This window comes from Macrotis lagotis, chromosome 3 (genome assembly GCF_037893015.1).
Source record: "Macrotis lagotis isolate mMagLag1 chromosome 3, bilby.v1.9.chrom.fasta, whole genome shotgun sequence".
Lineage (NCBI taxonomy): Eukaryota > Metazoa > Chordata > Mammalia > Peramelemorphia > Peramelidae > Macrotis > Macrotis lagotis.
Window position 1 is genome coordinate 257894242 of NC_133660.1, and position 16499 is coordinate 257910740.

A 16499-nucleotide genomic window follows, 5' to 3' on the forward strand; every position below is an offset into this window, starting at 1 on the left:
GAAGGATTAAAAGGGAACTGCAGCTCTTAAGCTAACAAGGGTATAGTACCATACAACCAAATAATGCTTGTTTGCTGCCCAATAGAAAGTGGTCTCTGGGAGACTAGCAGACTGACCTAGCTGTAGAAATACTGTTGCACCCTGAGAAGAGCCTAGTGGTCACATAGCCTGCTCGATCATCTCAATAGTAGATTGACTTGTCCACTTGACACCTTTTGGCCCCTGAAAGGAGCAAACTTAGTTGAGTAGTGGCTAGATTTGATTATCACCGATGCCCCTCCCCACAGTGAACTTCAAGAGAAACTTCTGGAGAAAGAAAGTATATTGAGACCCTGGCATTCCAAAATCATTAGTAGTCTTGGCTATGTATATTCTATACATGTCGGACTCCCTATCCTTATTCTTTAAATTTGTGACTACTCTTCTCTTCAGGGATAATGTATGCTTTTGTGGGAGAGTGACCCCCAGGTTTTTTGTTTTTTTTTTTTAGTTTTTGCAAGGCAGATGGGGTTAAGTGGCTTGCCCAAGGTCACACAGCTAGGTAATTATTAAGTGTTTGAAGCTGGATTTGAACTCAGGTACTCCTGACTCTGGGCCAATGCTTTATCCACTGCACCACCTAGCTGCTCCTGACCCCCAGGTTTTGAGGGAAATGCTTTAGAATTACTGTTCTTGCTATGCCTTCTGAGGAAATGTATTTGCTAGATAATCTGCTTTTGATAAGGTGATCTGCTGTTAGGGCTTATGAGCTATAAGTTAGAAAGATAGCCATCCACCAGGTTATGCTTGAACTTGGGAAGGAAGGAAGGAACAAGAATTTTATTGAGTTTCTACTACGAACTAGGGGCTTTATAAATATTATCTTATTTGAAGTAGGTACAATTATTATCTCCTATTTTGCAGGGGAGGAAACTGAGACAGCCAGCAATTAAGCCACTTACCCAAGGTCAAACAGTGTGTCTAAGGCTAGATTCAACTTCTTTTATTGTTCAGTTGGTTTTGTCGTCTGACTCTATGACTGTATGTGGGGTTTCTTGGCAACTATATTGAAGTGGTTTACCTTTTCCTTCTCTAACTCATTTTTTTCAAATGAGGAAACTGAGACAAACAGGATTAAGTGATTTGCCCAGAGTCACTTAACTGGTAAGTATCTGAGGCCACATTTGAACTCTTATCTTCCTGACTCCAGGCCTGGAGCTCTATCTGCTGTACCACCTAGGCCTACAAATATGCCTTTTCTAGGTTAGATTTAAACCTAGGTCTTCCAGATTCCACAGTTAGTGCTCTTTTCACTGCCACCTAGATGCTCATCTCCTCTGGGGGCTTAATGTGCCAGTGTCGGTGTGCCTTAGGGGAGTCAGCTCAGATGAGGTGTTAGTTATTCATCTATCTCACTACATCTACCATTTCATCTCTTCCAGTGTCTCATTCCTTCTAACAAACATCTTTACTGTGATCTCCCATAACAAAATTGTGTCGGGTTCTCTTCTGAAAACATCCCACAGCAGCCCCTTTCCCTCATTCCTTCCCATCTTTGTAATTGCCTTTTTTCTTTGTTGAAGAAACAGATACTGTACTTCAGGGGCATCCTTTTCTCTCCACCGTACACTTTGAAACTCTTGGGCATTATCCCTATTCTTTCCTCTTTTTGCTCCAGTCTCTGACAAAGAGATAGCCCTTCTCTTCACTCTGGATACTTCCCTCTACTTGGATGCTTCATTCCTCCCCCCTATATTCTCCCATATTATATAACTTTAATCCTTCTCTTTTTTCTCCCATTTTCTTTTTTAAGGTTTTTTTTGCAGGGCAAATGGGGTTCAGTGGCTTGCCCAAGGTCACACAGCTAGGTAATTATTAAATGTCTGAGACCGGATTTGAACCCAGGTACTCCTGACTCCAGGGCCAGTGCTTTATCCACTATGCCACCTAGCCAACCCCTTTTCTCCCATTTTCAATAATTTTCTAAGAGCTTTTTTTGACTCTGCCTACAAATATGCCTATTCTTTAAAAAAAAATTTTCTTGATCCTACCATCCATGCAGGCTATTGCTATTTGCTATTTCTCTTCCCTTTTATAGCCAAACTCCTAGGGAAACAAGTCAACCATTTTTGTTGCCTCCACTTTCCTTTTGCCCCCTCACTTTCCAACTCTTTGAAACCTATTGCCTGCCCTCACCACTCATTTATTTACCACTGATTTTTAAGTTGTTAAATCTGATGACTTTTTATTATTCCTCATCCTTTTTTACCTCGCCATAGTTTTGGATACTATTAGCCATTCTATTTTGCTAAATAAGTAACTAGGAAGCAAAGTGAATAGAGCTTTGAGTCTGGAGTCAAAAAGACTCATCTTTGTGTGTTCAAATCCAGCCTCAGACACTTACTAGCTGGGTTACCCTGGGTAAGTCACCTCACTGTGGTTACCTCAGCTTTCTCGTCTGTAAAATAAACTGAAGAAGGACATAGCAAAAATGCTCCAAGAAAACCCCAAACGGGGTCACGAAGAGTCAGATATGATTTAGCAACAATTATGTTTTATAAATTTCCTGGTTCTCCAGAGAGGAGAACTGCATCTTTTCAGTTTCCTAGATGAACCAGATCCATCTTTTTATCAGAGAGTGTATTCTAGAGCTCTATCAAGAGCCGCCTTCTATATTTTTCTTGACACCTTCTCTTGGGAAATTCATTAACTATCATGGTTTAATTGTCATCTCTATGTAGATAAACACCAGATCTATATATTTAGCCATAATCACCTCCCTGAGCTCTAGCCAGCATCATCGATTACCTATTGGCTATCTCCAACTGCATGTCCTATAGGTCCCTCAAACATCATGCAAAAGAGATCTCATTGTCCTTCCCTGCCCCAAACCCAAATGATACCTCCTCCTCCTCCATTTCCTATTTCTGTAGAGGGCATGATCACCCTTCTAGCTATCCAGCTTCCCAATCTTAGCATCATCTTCCTTCTCCCTCGCCTCCCACAGTCCTCACTTGCCAGATCTAAGATCAACTTCAAAATTCTGTTTGGCATTTTAAGACCTTCATGAGCCTATCCCTGTCTAGCTTTACTACCTCATTCTTTTTCATAGATGCTATGTTCCAGCCAAATTGGCCTATTTGTTGTTCCCCGATCCCAGCATTCCATCTCTCACCTCCCTTCATGTGGTCTATGCTTCAGCATGGACCCATGAATCCCTTGTTTCCCTATCTCCTTTACCATACACTCAGAGTTTCTGGCTGTCATTGAGATCAATTCCTGTTTTGGCTCCTTAGAGAAGATGCCTTAGTCTTCAGTAATCTCTGTCCTCAAGTAATATAGGTGTATATATAATATTATATTATATATTGGTATATATGGTTATATATATACATACATATATATATATATATATACATATATTTCCCTTTGTTCAGTATGTCTCCTCAGAGAGGCTTTTGGTCTGGTGGAGAGATCTTGCCTCTTGAGGGCTATGGGACCCTGAGTTTAGTCGCTATCCTGCTAGGGTGACAAGCTAATTCCTTTTGTCAATGCAATCAGATTTAGTTCCTCAGTGGGATGGGAACCCCTTGGTTTTTAGTCTTATATCTCTAGCAATGGGGAAAAAAAAGGCTTATTGGATGAGATTCTTTTCTGTCTTCTCCCATTATGCTTACTGAGCAAAGTGCTTTGCAGAAAGAAGACACTAAATAAATATTTGTTGGTTGATTTACTCAGGCCCATTCATTCCCCAGATCTCTTCATCTGTAAAATGAGGAGAGGAAGCCAAGTTGCCTCCTCATTGTGAGATATGACAGCCCAGAGAATGTGTCTGCAAAGCACTTTCCCCGCTCCAGGCTGCTCCTTTCATCCTGCAGAACAGCTCCTTTAGAACCTTCACCTGGAACAAGGGGCCTCCTCTCATCCTCTTCTCCCCCAAATCAAGACTTAGGAGGGAAATCATCAGAAGCAAGACACCGAAGCAGGAGCAGAAGAGCCCAGAAGGGGGCCTCCTTGCCTAGGCTGCTTGAAAGAGCAGGGAGGGATGTGGACTGTGGCAATGGAGAGTGTGTTTGAGTTGTGTGTATATTTGTGTGGTGTTGTATTCTGAGTATCTGTGTGTGTGTGTGTGTGTGTGTGTGTGTGTGTGTGTGTGTGTGTGTGTGTGAGAGAGAGAGAGAGAGAGAGAGAGAGAGAGAGAGAGAGAGGAGGGAGGGAGAGAGACAGAGACAGACTGAGAGGAAGAGAGGGAGACAGAGAGACAGAGAAGAGAGAGGGAGAGGAGAGAGAGAGTGGAGAAGGGGAGGAGGAGAGAGGGGAGAGAGAAAGAGAGAGAGACAGACAGACAGACAGACAGACAGGAGAGAGGGACAGAGGGGAGATAGGGAGGGAGAGGGAGAAAGGGAGAGAGGGAGTGAGGACAGGAGAGAAGGAGGGGGAGAGAGAGAGACAGAGAGAAAAAGACAGACAGACAGAGGAAGAGAGGGAGACAGAGAAACAGAAAAGAGAGGGAGAGAGGAGAGAGTGGAGAGAGGGAGAGGAGAGGGAGAGAGGCAGAGATAGAAGAGAGGGACAGAGGGGAGAGAGGGAGACGGGGTGGGGGTGGACGAGGAAGAGAGACAGACAGAGAAAAGAGATGCAGGGAAGGTAGGGAGACGGACAGAGAGAGGGGGAAAGGAAGGAGAGAGAGAGGGAGCGAGAGAGGGAAAGAGAGTAGAGAGGGAAGGGGTGGAGACAGACAGACAGAGAGAGAGAGAGAGAGAGAGAGAGAGAGAGAGAGAGAGAGAGAGACGGGTTGGAGAGGAGAGAGGGAGCGTGAGCGTGGGAAGGGCTGGGGGTGGCGCGCGCCTCCCCCTCCCCCCCGGGCTGGCTGGCCCCGGTCGCTACGTGCTCTCTTTGTCAATGAAGCGCCGCTTCTCCGCGGCAACAGCATCCCCAGCCCCAGCGCCGGAGCCGGAGCCGGAGCCGGAGCCGGAGCGCGAGGCCGGAGGGCCGGACAGGCGGCCGGCCCCAGCAGCCCCCCGGCCCGCCCGCCCGGGCCGCTGAGCCGCGCCCCCTCCCCGCTCGGGGGCTGGGGCGGCCGGAGCCGGGCGCGGCGCCCCCGGGCAGCGGCCTCCGCGGCGGGGCCATGGCCCGCGATGCCCGCTGAGCCGGCCGGCGCGGGGCGCGGACGCGGGCCGGACAGACGCGGCTCCCGGGAGGCGGCGTGGATGCGCCAGCGGCCCCATGGCTCCCCAGAGGCGGAGGGGCGCGGCGGGGCGGGGGGCGCACGGGCCGGGCAGGGCTGCGCCCCCGCGGCCCCCGGCGCCGCCGCTGCTGCTGCTGCTGCTCCTGCTGCTGGCCCAGCGCGGCCGCGCCGCCGACTCCGGTAAGCAGCCGCGGGGGGCTGCGGGGGGCCGCGGGGGGCTGCGGGGGGCTGCGGGCCGGCTCCCCTCTCCAACCCGCCCCGGGGACAGCAGCGTGCCGCGCGCGTGCGCCCGGCTCCGGGGGAGTGCGGGGCGGCCGTGGCTCCCCGAGGGGCCCCGCAGCCCCTCCAGCCCGCGAAACCCAGCGTGTGGGTGAGGCCGGAGGAGCCGGCCCAGGGGTGCGGGGAGCCCGGCGCGGGGCCCCGCTCGCACGCTGCTTTGGCCGCGCTTCCCACGGGCTCCCGCCTGCGTGCCGGGGCGCGATGGCTGGCTCCGGCTCTCTCTCTCTCTCTCTCTCTCTCTCTCTCTCTCTCTCTCTCTCTCTCTCGAGCCGTGCCAACGCCGGGAAAGCCCCCAGACACCCGGCCCGCCCCGGCCCGCTCCCAACCATCTTTCTCTATTTGTTCACGTCTTATTTCCTAGCGAGTTTCTAAGAGCAAAGGTCCCGCCTTGTGGAGCCTCCGGTGAGAGGCCGGGGGGGGGGGGTCCGCCCCCGCTGCTGGGGGGCTGCCCTGGGCCCTCTTTGCCAACTTGTTATTAATGGAACGAGAAGGCTTCTTTGCCCCGGGGAAGAGCAGGTGCCCCTGGAGCGGCTCCGGAGGACTAAGGCCCCCCTCACACCCGGGGCCGAGGGCCGAAGATTCCCTCCCTCGTGAAAGAGCTGGAACGGGGCGTCAGATCCCCCGACCTTAGACCCTGGAACCCTTGCATTACCTAGCCGGGGAGGGAGGGCTGAGGAACATTTTAGCTTCTATGTAACCCCGCCTTTTATTTTAGCAATTGGGGTTTTCCTTGGCAGTTGAGACGGCAGGACTGGCTGGAGGGTTCCTACCTGGAGGCTCGGAGAGAGCGAAAGCTGCTTCTTGGCACCAGGTGGGACGAATTCAGTAGTGGGCATGATAGAGCTTTGGCATGGACCCTAATAAAGAACAGGCGGAGCCACATGTGAGGAGCATCGGGCCGGAATAAGGGGTCCGGTTTTTCGAACTGCTAAAAGCAGTGATTTTAGAAAGTGATTTTTTTGAAGACTTTTTCTTTTGTATTTGGGTTTGGGCCAAGATACCGAAAGTTGTTTGGCCACCAAATGGCCTTTGATGCTCCAGGGACTCCGTGAGCTTGTTAATGTGCGCCTGATCCAACTCTGCAGCTGAGGCCCATCCTGAATACCTCTCCATGCCTTCCCAGAATTTCACCATCCAATGTGCCACGGGACCTTGGTCAGATTCTGACACTGTCATCAGACCCGCCGAGCCTATGGGCTAGTCACTGGATGGGTCCCACTCTCACCAGGGCACTAGCCCACTTTCTTCCGTCTTCTTCTTCAAGGCATGCATCTCTACTGACAGCCTTCATGCCACTGCTGCCTAATCCCTCCTATGGAGTGTCTGGTAGCCCATTGATATGCCTCCTGTGTTTCTCTATTGTTCTTTGGGGGATTCTCAACCTGAGCTCTCCGGACACTCTACCCAGCAGCTATTCGAGATCATAGGAAGAATATGGCTCTTCACAACACAAGCCTTTGTTTCTACAGCCATCAAATAGCAGTAACTGGTGCTTTTGTGGGGTGACCTCACCCCTTATCAGCCCATGGCCTCCTGCTCTCTTGCCTTCTTCATCCTCCGACCCCACTGCATGTCTGTGATCATTTTCTGAGTTAAGCATCCTGCACCCTTCATCTTTCACGTGGCTGAGGCTTAAAGGTTTCTAATCTAAACCTCCTGTTTTGACTGGCTGTCTCTACTTCTCACCTGTCTGTGTGTGTGTGTGTGTGTGTGTGTGTGTGTGTGTGTGTGTTTAAAGCAAAGCTGGGGGGAGAGAGTCACTGGTTAACACAGAGGAGCAGAGAGAGGGAGTAAATAACAACACATTAATACTGGCACTGCCATAGCTCTGTAAGGTTTCTGGGGCACTTTTCATATATTATCTCATTTGATCCTCAGGACAGCCCTATAGGCTAAGTATTATTATTCTCATTTTACAGTCGAAACTTCTGAGTTTTGCTCAGGATCACCCAACTAATAAATATGAGGCAGGATTCGAATGTGGAGCTTCCTAACTCCAAGTAGATAGCACTTGACCCCACTTATCGATTTAGTTGACTCCACAACAACAAAACCTCTAAAGTTCCATGTTGTTTTGGGGTCACAGCATCAAAGATTTGGAATTGCCTTCTCCAAAAGCTTTATCCCCCCCTTTTCCTTAGAGTCCTCTATGGGCTCCGAGCTGTATTGGTCTTCTCACCGAGACTCTGAGCTCCATTGTAGCCAGATCACCATCATTGCTAGACCTTTCCCATGCTAGGTTGTTCACTTTCTCCTCACACATAACTAGCTTCTGTCTCGAGCTTAGTTTTGTCTGTTTCTCGTTATCTGGCCTCTTACACTCTGCCTTCTCATCTCTCATTTCTATTCAAAACCGTCTTTTGGCACCAGGACTCTAGGGATGCCCTTGGCCCCCTGACGTCCTGCTATTTTTGCACTGCTGATCTGCCATCCTGGGTAGCCCTCACCATCTGAATTCCTCTTCTTTAGTTTCTGGACCATTCCGCTCCCCTGGAGAATGGCATGTAATTGGGCTGATTTCACCCATCATAAATTTCTGATGCCTAGACTTAGCTGGGCTGATAGTGTTGCACAGAGGGCCTTTGACTGGGGTCTCTGATTCTCTGGTTCATTTTCCCAGCAATTGTTTCACAGTCATTTCTCTTTCCTCAGGTCCCCCGTTCTCATCCCATTTCCCATGGGTTTCTAAGACCCAGCCTCCCTTCTCACTGAGAAAATTAAAACCAGCTTAAACTTCTTCAGCTTCCTTCTTCCAAATCTTTTCCAACATTTTTGCTAACCTTTATATAGGACTTTCAGGTTTATAGAGTGCTTTGCAAATATGATCTCATTTGATCCTTACAAAAATCCTGTGGGATGGGGACTATTATTATGCTTATTTTTACAGATGAGAACACAGGGGCAACTGTTGGCTCAATGGAAAAGGGGTGGTACTAGATTCAGGAAATCTCAAATTCAGATCTGACCTTAGCTACCACAAGCTGTGTGATCTTTTCCCTCTGTATGCCTCAGTTTCCTCAACTATAAATTGGGAATAATAATAGTACCCACTTCCTAAGGTTGTTGTGAAAATCAAATAGATAATATTTTTCAAAAGCATATAACACAGCAGCAGGAACTATATATAGCCTCACTGAGAGAGCTAAGTGAGTTTTTGGAGGTCACACAATTAGAATATGTTTGAGGCAGTATTGAAATAAGGTCTTCCTGACTTCAAGTTATCCAGAGCTCTATCTACTGACCCGCCCAACCTTCTTAAACTTTTGACTGTCTCTTCTTTCTGGCCAAGGCTAATACCTCTATTTGTGCTCTTATCAATCAATCTATCAACAGTCATTTATCAACCACCTCTCTTCTCCAGTGCTGTGCTCACACAGGGGAATGCTAAGATGAAATCCACAGTCCCTACCCTCAGGGAACTTATGTTCTCCTTTGGACTTATAAAACATCCAGAAAATAAGTAGCTAAGTAAGAGAGTTTGGTCTACAAGAGAACATGGTACACATTAGCATCAGCCTCATGAATTGAGCAATTATGATGGATGCAGCTCCTCTCAGCAGTTCAGAGACTTAGGACGGCACTAGGAGACTTGTATGGGCAAAACCATCCTCCTCCAGAGGAAAACAAAAAACATACAAACTAGTAAAAAAATATCTCACAAAAATCTAAATGGATATTTGTTCACTTTTTAAAAAATTTCTCATGATTTTCCTTCTTATCCCATATTTTTCTTTCTTTCCCCTTAGTCCTAATTCCTCATAAACAAGATGACTAATATGTAAACATGTACAACTTTTACTAGACTATTTGCCACTGAGGGGAGGGAGGTGGGAAGAGAGGGTGGTAGGAAAATGTGTAACATAAATACGCAAGTGAATGGATGTTGAAAAACTTTCATAATATGTAATTGGAAAAATAAAAAAATAGAAAAGTAAGTTTGGTCTAGGCAGTGACAGAGATAGTGAATGGAATATAAGAGAAAATCTAAAATAGCCCTGAAGTCGGTTCCATTTCACAACTTCAGTCTTCACTGGCTCCTTGCCATCTGTTGGCAAACATGGTGACAGGGATGGTGAATGGAGCTATAAAAGAAAATCTAAAATAATCTCTGCCCTCAAGTAGCTTCCATTTCACAACTTCAGTCCTCTTTGGCTCCTTGCCACCTGTTTGCCAACATGAAAAAGTTTCTGCTTTTCTCTAAGGTGTTTCTTTGGACTTTTCTACTCGTCGCTGTCTCATCTTTGACTCTTCTTTCATAACTAGCCTTCTTGGAAAAGTAGTCTACCATCTTTTCTTTGTAGTCTGACTCTTCTGCCTCTGTGGAAAATATGTCTCTCCAGTGTTACCAGTGACACTTTGTATGATCTTTAATGTCATCAGTGGCTTCCTCTAAGCTCTTTCTGCAGTGATACCACTGCTTCCTTGGTTCTTCTCAGTCATCTTGACTTTTGTCTTGCCTCTGGATTCCAATGACCCTGAAGATTCCAGTGAGCTTTGTTCAACTGCCTCACTTGAATTCAATTCATGCCCAAGTCAAGACATCACCCTGGTGATGTCATTGGTCCTTTTGAGAACGAAGGATGAACAGCAACAGTGGACAGAGTGCTGGTCTTGGAGTCTGGAAAACTTGAGTTCAAATGTGACTTTAGGCATTTCTAGGCCAAATGACCCTTGGCAAGTCACTTCAGCTCTGTATACCTCAGTTTTCACAAGTGGAAATGGGAAAAATCAGCTACCTTCCAGGATTGTGAGGATCAAATGAGATATTTGGTAAAGTGCTTTGTCAACCTTATTGTATTATATAAATACTCAATCTTATTATTATTTACTTGTGCTTTATATTTAACATGTACTCTTATTGAATTTTATTGAATGATTCAATCATTTATAGATTTTGGGTTCTGACTCTGACATCCAGCATGCTATCCCTTCCAGCTTTTGTGGCTTTTGCAAATTTGATGCGCCTCCTTCCTTTTTTTGTATGGGATTACTAAGCACATGGAGAGAATGTGCTAAATTTTCAAAGCAAAGCTCTAATAAAGTGTCTTATTTTCATCTTGTGGAGAAGATGGAGGAATGTAGATCAGATGATAAATGAATCAGATGAATTAAAAATGTGTTGAATGGCTAGATTCAAAGAATAGTTATTAATGATCCAAAGTTAACATGGGTAGAGGTCTCCAGTGAAGACTTAAGTATCTAACTGTGCTTGTCTCTGTACTTTCTATCAATGAGTTGGGTCAAGGCATAGATGGCAGTCTCATCAACTTTGCAGATGGCACAAAGTTGGGAGGAGATATTATCACTGGACCTTGAGGCCCTCACTGATGACTTAACTTCTCTTTGTCCTTGAACTATTGCAGAAGACTTCTAATAGGTCTTTCTATCTATTTTCTTTTCCCCTCCAGTTCAGTCATTCTTTTGTCGTCAGATTAATCTCTCCCATAATCTTTCTCTCTGCCCAAAATGTATCCATTGTTCCCTGTTGTATTTTTCAGTCTTGTCTTACCCTTTGTGACCCCATTTGAGTGTTTCTTGGCAAGATCCTGGAGTGGTTTGCTATTTCTTTCTTCAACATATTTTACAGATGAGGAAACTGAGGCAAACAAGGTGAAGTGACTTGCCCAGTGTCACACAGCTAGCAAGTGTCTGAGACCCTTTTTTCTTAGACCTCTTTCAAAGAAGATTGCCTCTGCTGCTTGCTACCTATGTGACTTTAAGCAAGTCATTTGACTTCTCTAGTCCTCCATTTCTTCACCTTCAAAAGGAGGGAGATTGCAGTAGATGACTTTTGAGGAATCTTCTAGCTCTATGATGTGATGATTTAGCCATCTGTAGGTGAGATCATGCTTGATATTGCCTCCAGTCAATCAACCAATCATCTTGATAGCTTCCCTACCCTTGGCTGGGTGCCTAACCTCTTCTTATCCTCCACCTTTTGCTCTGTGTACAACAATCAAATCAACACAATCTTTCTTTTGGAGAAGGGAAAGATACTTGACTGCCCATTGTCTCCATACTTATACCCTGTGATACCCCAGACTAGCCCTTCCCTGCCTATATGTGCTGCCTTCTCCTATTAGGATGAAAACTCCTTGAAATCAGGGACTGTCTCAGTTTATTCATTTTTATCTCTAGTGCTTAACTCCCATTAAACTTAAGAAATACTTTTTCATTGATTCATTGATCTTTGCATCTGTCTTGAGGTTAATTAAGTTCGATTCAGCAAATACTTATTAAGCAGCTCTTATTATGTTCAACCCACTGGAGAGACCCTGTGGGAAAAACGAAATATCCTCTGCCTTCAAAGGGTTTTTATTTTGCCAGAGGGCAGTCATACAGATAAGTCTAATACAGGATGGGAAGGAAGGCTGGCAAAAGAGAGATGAAAGAAAGAACTATAGAATAATATGAGGAGGGGAACGGGAGGATAGTCAAGGAATGTGGATATCTTTTGAGCTGAGACTTTAAGGGAGAGCCTCTGAGAGGGGGCAAGGGTCAGGGAGAGAACAGGAGAACATATCAATCTTGGAGAACGGGTTCTGTGACTGTCTACAGGTAGGTGAAGTTTAAGGAAATGCAAATAAAGATATTAGATTGGAATGTTCCTTTGGGGTCATCTGTACAACCTAGGAAGGTAAGGACCTTGACTTGTTTGATCACTGTATCTTTTGAACTATAGCACTCCACACCCCTCTCCCCTTCCTGGGCAGTAGGTCTTTAATAGGTGTTGATTGGAACTGAGGAGCTCAGTGCTTGGGGGAGGTCTCTGCCACCAAGTCCCATCATTAGAGGCATGAGGGATGTTTCGTAGTAATCACTGACTTTAGGGCCAGATGATCTGGGTTGGAATCTCACCTTATTACTTGTGTGACCTTGGACAAATCATGAAACCTGCTTGGGCTTTGTTCAATGAGGGGGTTGGACTGGGTTCCCCACTGAGGTCCTGTGATGCTCTGAGAGTTGGGTCCTGAGGAAAGAAGCCTCTTGTTGCCTGGCCTACAGAGTCACTCTCTTTCTTCCCAAGGACATTAGCTGGCCAGACTCTTAGGTTATTTTTCTCAGGTGCATTATTAAAATCTACTTTCTCAATGAAAAGAGTCAAAGCATTTAGAATTAAACTGCATTCAGTCATTACTTCCGTTAACTTAAACATTGGCAACTCTCTTATAGCATTTGGCTTTGTAACAGCCTCTAGAGGGGTGCTCTGTTTGTTCCTAGGGTTTGGGGATCCAAAGGACGCTTTTGGCAAAGAGTCAGACAGGCCCGTAAAGCTTTGAAAGCAAAGGGCTTTTATTATAGGCTTGAAAGCACCCAAGGGAAGGCCAAATTCCTCAAAGGAGACCAGCAGGGGTGCAAATGCAGCAGAGGCAGGGAAACAAGGCAAGGGGAAGAGCTAAAATTGTTGGGCAAACATACAGTGGTGCATAAATGTTTTTAACTGTTAAAAGGATCAGTGCTTTGGGGAGTCTTGTGGAGGGGGGGGAGAGAGAGAGAGAGAGTTAGACAAAGAGACATACACACAGAGACACAGATGCACAGAGAGACAGAGCCCAAGATCCCTAGAAGGATGATCTTCAGGTCAGAGCAGATGGTGGAGTATGTTGGTGTTGACGCTGAGGACTCAGCATGCCTCCTTCCTCCACTTCTTTCACTCCTCATGCTTGCAGGGAATTCCTGGAGTCTTGTCTCCTTCACACCAGGGTGGCTGATGGAGGATTCAGGTGAGGACAGTGGGTTTTCTTGGGGGTGGACTCTTGATCATTCAGTTGGATTGGTTTCCCACCTCTCCAAAGGTCTGGAGATGCTAGACATTACCTAGGTGATATGAGCAAAGAATTAAGCCCAGAATGGAGAGGTGTGATAGGTAGATGGAGGGAGAAAATACAGAACATACATAGCCCAAATCTCTAAATGTCAGAGAGGTTTAGGGGCTCATCTCAGCGACTGTCAATATAGAACTCTTTTTTTGTTTGTTTTTTAGTTTTTTGCAAGGCAATGGGGTGAAGTGGCTTGCCCAAGGCCACATGGCTAGGTAATTATTAAGTGTCTGAGGTCGGATTTGAACTCAGATATTCCTGGCTCCAGGGCCGGTGCTCTATCTACTGTGCCACCTTACTGCCCAAATATAGAACTTTTAAAAATGGTTCAATGAATGTCACCTCATCAATGCAGACAGCAACCTGCCCAGTCATTCTGATCCAATTCTAATTTGTATCCTCCTGTAGACAGGGGTCTATCTAACACACTTGCAGCCTTCCTGATCTTCTCCTGACATCCAGTGGTCTGGACTATCATCCCTCAATCTCATCCAATGACCAGCCCATTTTCTCTCCAATACCAAAACTCCAGTGGAATATGAAAGTAAAGGAATTTTTTTGGGGGGGCTACAGATACACATTTTTGTCATTATTAGCAAGTATTTATTAAGTATTTGTCATATTTCAGGCCCATTGCTAAGTGATCAGGATATAAAATAAAGGCAATATAGACTTGGACTTCCAGGAACGCATATAAGGGAGATAAGAAGACATACACATACAAAGATACTATCGGTATATAAGATCCATGATCTGAATCTGTATCTAGGTATCTGTTACTCATCAATCCATCCATCCATCTGTCTATCTATTCCTAACAACTGGGATCACTGGCAAAGGTCTTCTGCAGAAGGTGCTTGTTGAGCTGAGAACTGAAAGAACCTAAGAGAAGAGTGGGATGAGGGAAGGCATTTTGAGCATGGGAGGCAGCTGGGGCAGAGGTGGGCGGAGAGGAGATGAAGAGGGTTAGGGAGAGCAAGCTGACCTGTACAAGCTGTGTCACAAGATGCATGGAGAGGAATGATGAGTAAGAGAATGGGAAGACTGAGAAGGGATTGGGTTGGGAAAAGCTTTCAATACTAAATAGGAGAGTTTATTGTTGATTGTTAATGCTCCTTTTCCTTGTTACAAAGACATTATAAAGCAGACCTTTTGCTTTCATTTAAAAATAGTGGTGAAAATAGATACATTTCTGAGAAACAATGGAATACAATCTTTACTAATACGATCCTCCACTATTTGGGGGCATCTGATTACATTTTGAAGGCTTTTGATCTTTTATGGCTAGCTCTGCTTCCTCCTCAATCCTCTCTGCTTCTTCCTGTCATGTGTGTTTCTTTACCTTCACAGAATCTTCTGGATGACTGGGTATTTTCTTTTTCATAGATTTCAGATGTTCCCTTATCTTCTCTTCCTCAAGTGGTCCCTATGGTTACCTCTCTTCACCCTCTTATTTCTCTGGGTCTCTGATTTCCCCCAATAGAAACTAGTGTTAGAATCCCATTAGTTGGGGGCTAATTAGTCAATCCTGTCCCCTATTCATCTGTCCTGTCCCCAGGGCCAAAGGCCTTCAGATCAACTGAAAGGAAAGTTGAGAGGCTAAAAGATAGATCCTTGGTTTCCCTTTTCTTAATCTTCTGCCACTTCCTAGGCCCTTTTCTCCCCTTCCTTTCTCCCCTTTAGACTGGACAAAACCCTCAAAAAGTCAGAAGATCTTGATTCAGACTGTGGGTGCTTCTGTTTCTCAGTGCAGATGTTACCTCAGATATGTTCCTTAAGGATTCAAGTCCTTCTATGTTATGCTGAAAAAAAAAAGGATGCTTTCTGCAGTTTTAGGTTCATTTATAGTGTAATTAAGGAAGAAACCAATATAAACTGCAACTTTAATTGATCCCTTGTTAAATTCATATTTTGACCCAAATCTGGCAAAATGTTCAGCATTGGGACCAAAGGAATTCTTTTCTCCCTAGCACCAAAAGAGTTAAAATGGTGGAGATGGGGACTAGATTTCTATGGTTATTTCAACTCTAAATCTGTGCTTCCATGAATAATCAGGACTTTGTTGGGAAGATATGTGATTTCATTGGAGTGGTTACTCCATTCACCAAGGCAACCAAAGTTGCATTTATTAAGTCTCAGCTGTGTGCAATGGATTGGGTTAGGCAAAACAAAGAACAATTCCTGTCCCCGTGAGATTATGTACTTCTGGATATAGGCTGCAGTCTTGCTACTCTTTGAGTAGATGGTCTTTATGAATTGCCTGGTGGCCCCTGGCTCTGGTGATAAATGTTTTCAAACTGAGCCTCCAACACTGAGCTTGTATGGAAGAAAATAAGGATAAAGACTGAATCCAGGATTTCACAGATATAGGAACTCCTCAGTGAGGAAACTCCCTCCACCAGTGCAGTAAACTCCCTCCACCAGTGCAGTGGGCACCGTTTCTGTCACTTAAAGGGTTAGAGTTGCCTCAAGCATTGACCTTGCCCAAGGTCTCCCAGTCAATATGTGTATTGACTCTGATGCCATTTTTCTACATCAGTCTGCCTCTTTGATAGGGTAAGACTAATTGGAATTAGTTAAAACATGTTCCTTGGATTTCTAAGCTCTCATATTACTGTAGCTCAAAGACTCAAAGAAGATGTGTGTGTGTGTGTGTGTGTGTGTGTGTGTTGTGTGTGTGTATGTGTGTGTGTAATACAACCAGAAGCTGGATCATTAGTACATCAATTTATCTGCACATTGGAGCATTCCATCTCCTGCCTGGAACATTGGTTTCTTTGATGAAGATGTGTGTGTGTGTGTGTGTGTGTGTGTGTGTGTGTGTGTGTGTGTGTGTGCATGCATCCATGAGCATGCCCACATGTCAGCATTTTGTTCAAAGAATTTAAAGATTTTAGGGTCCATTCCCCCCAATTCTTATGAGCTAGAATGATACACATTGTCAAATCTGCTCTTCTTTTTCCTTTCCTTTTCTGTATTCTCAGATGTTTAGGGGAGAAATCAGGGGCTCTTTTAAATACTGCCTATTATCAGAGCTATTAAGAGATTAAGTCCCTTATTAAGCCAAGTATCATCAATATAAATGAGCCTTCTGAGCTCCTTCAAGCATTTGGATAGTCTCTCTTCAGTCTTACTTGGGCTCCCAAAGTCTTACCTTGGAGTAATTTGTTTATTACAAATTTATTCCAAATAATATTCCAATTATTCCAGTTCATTCTCAGCACGATATAAAA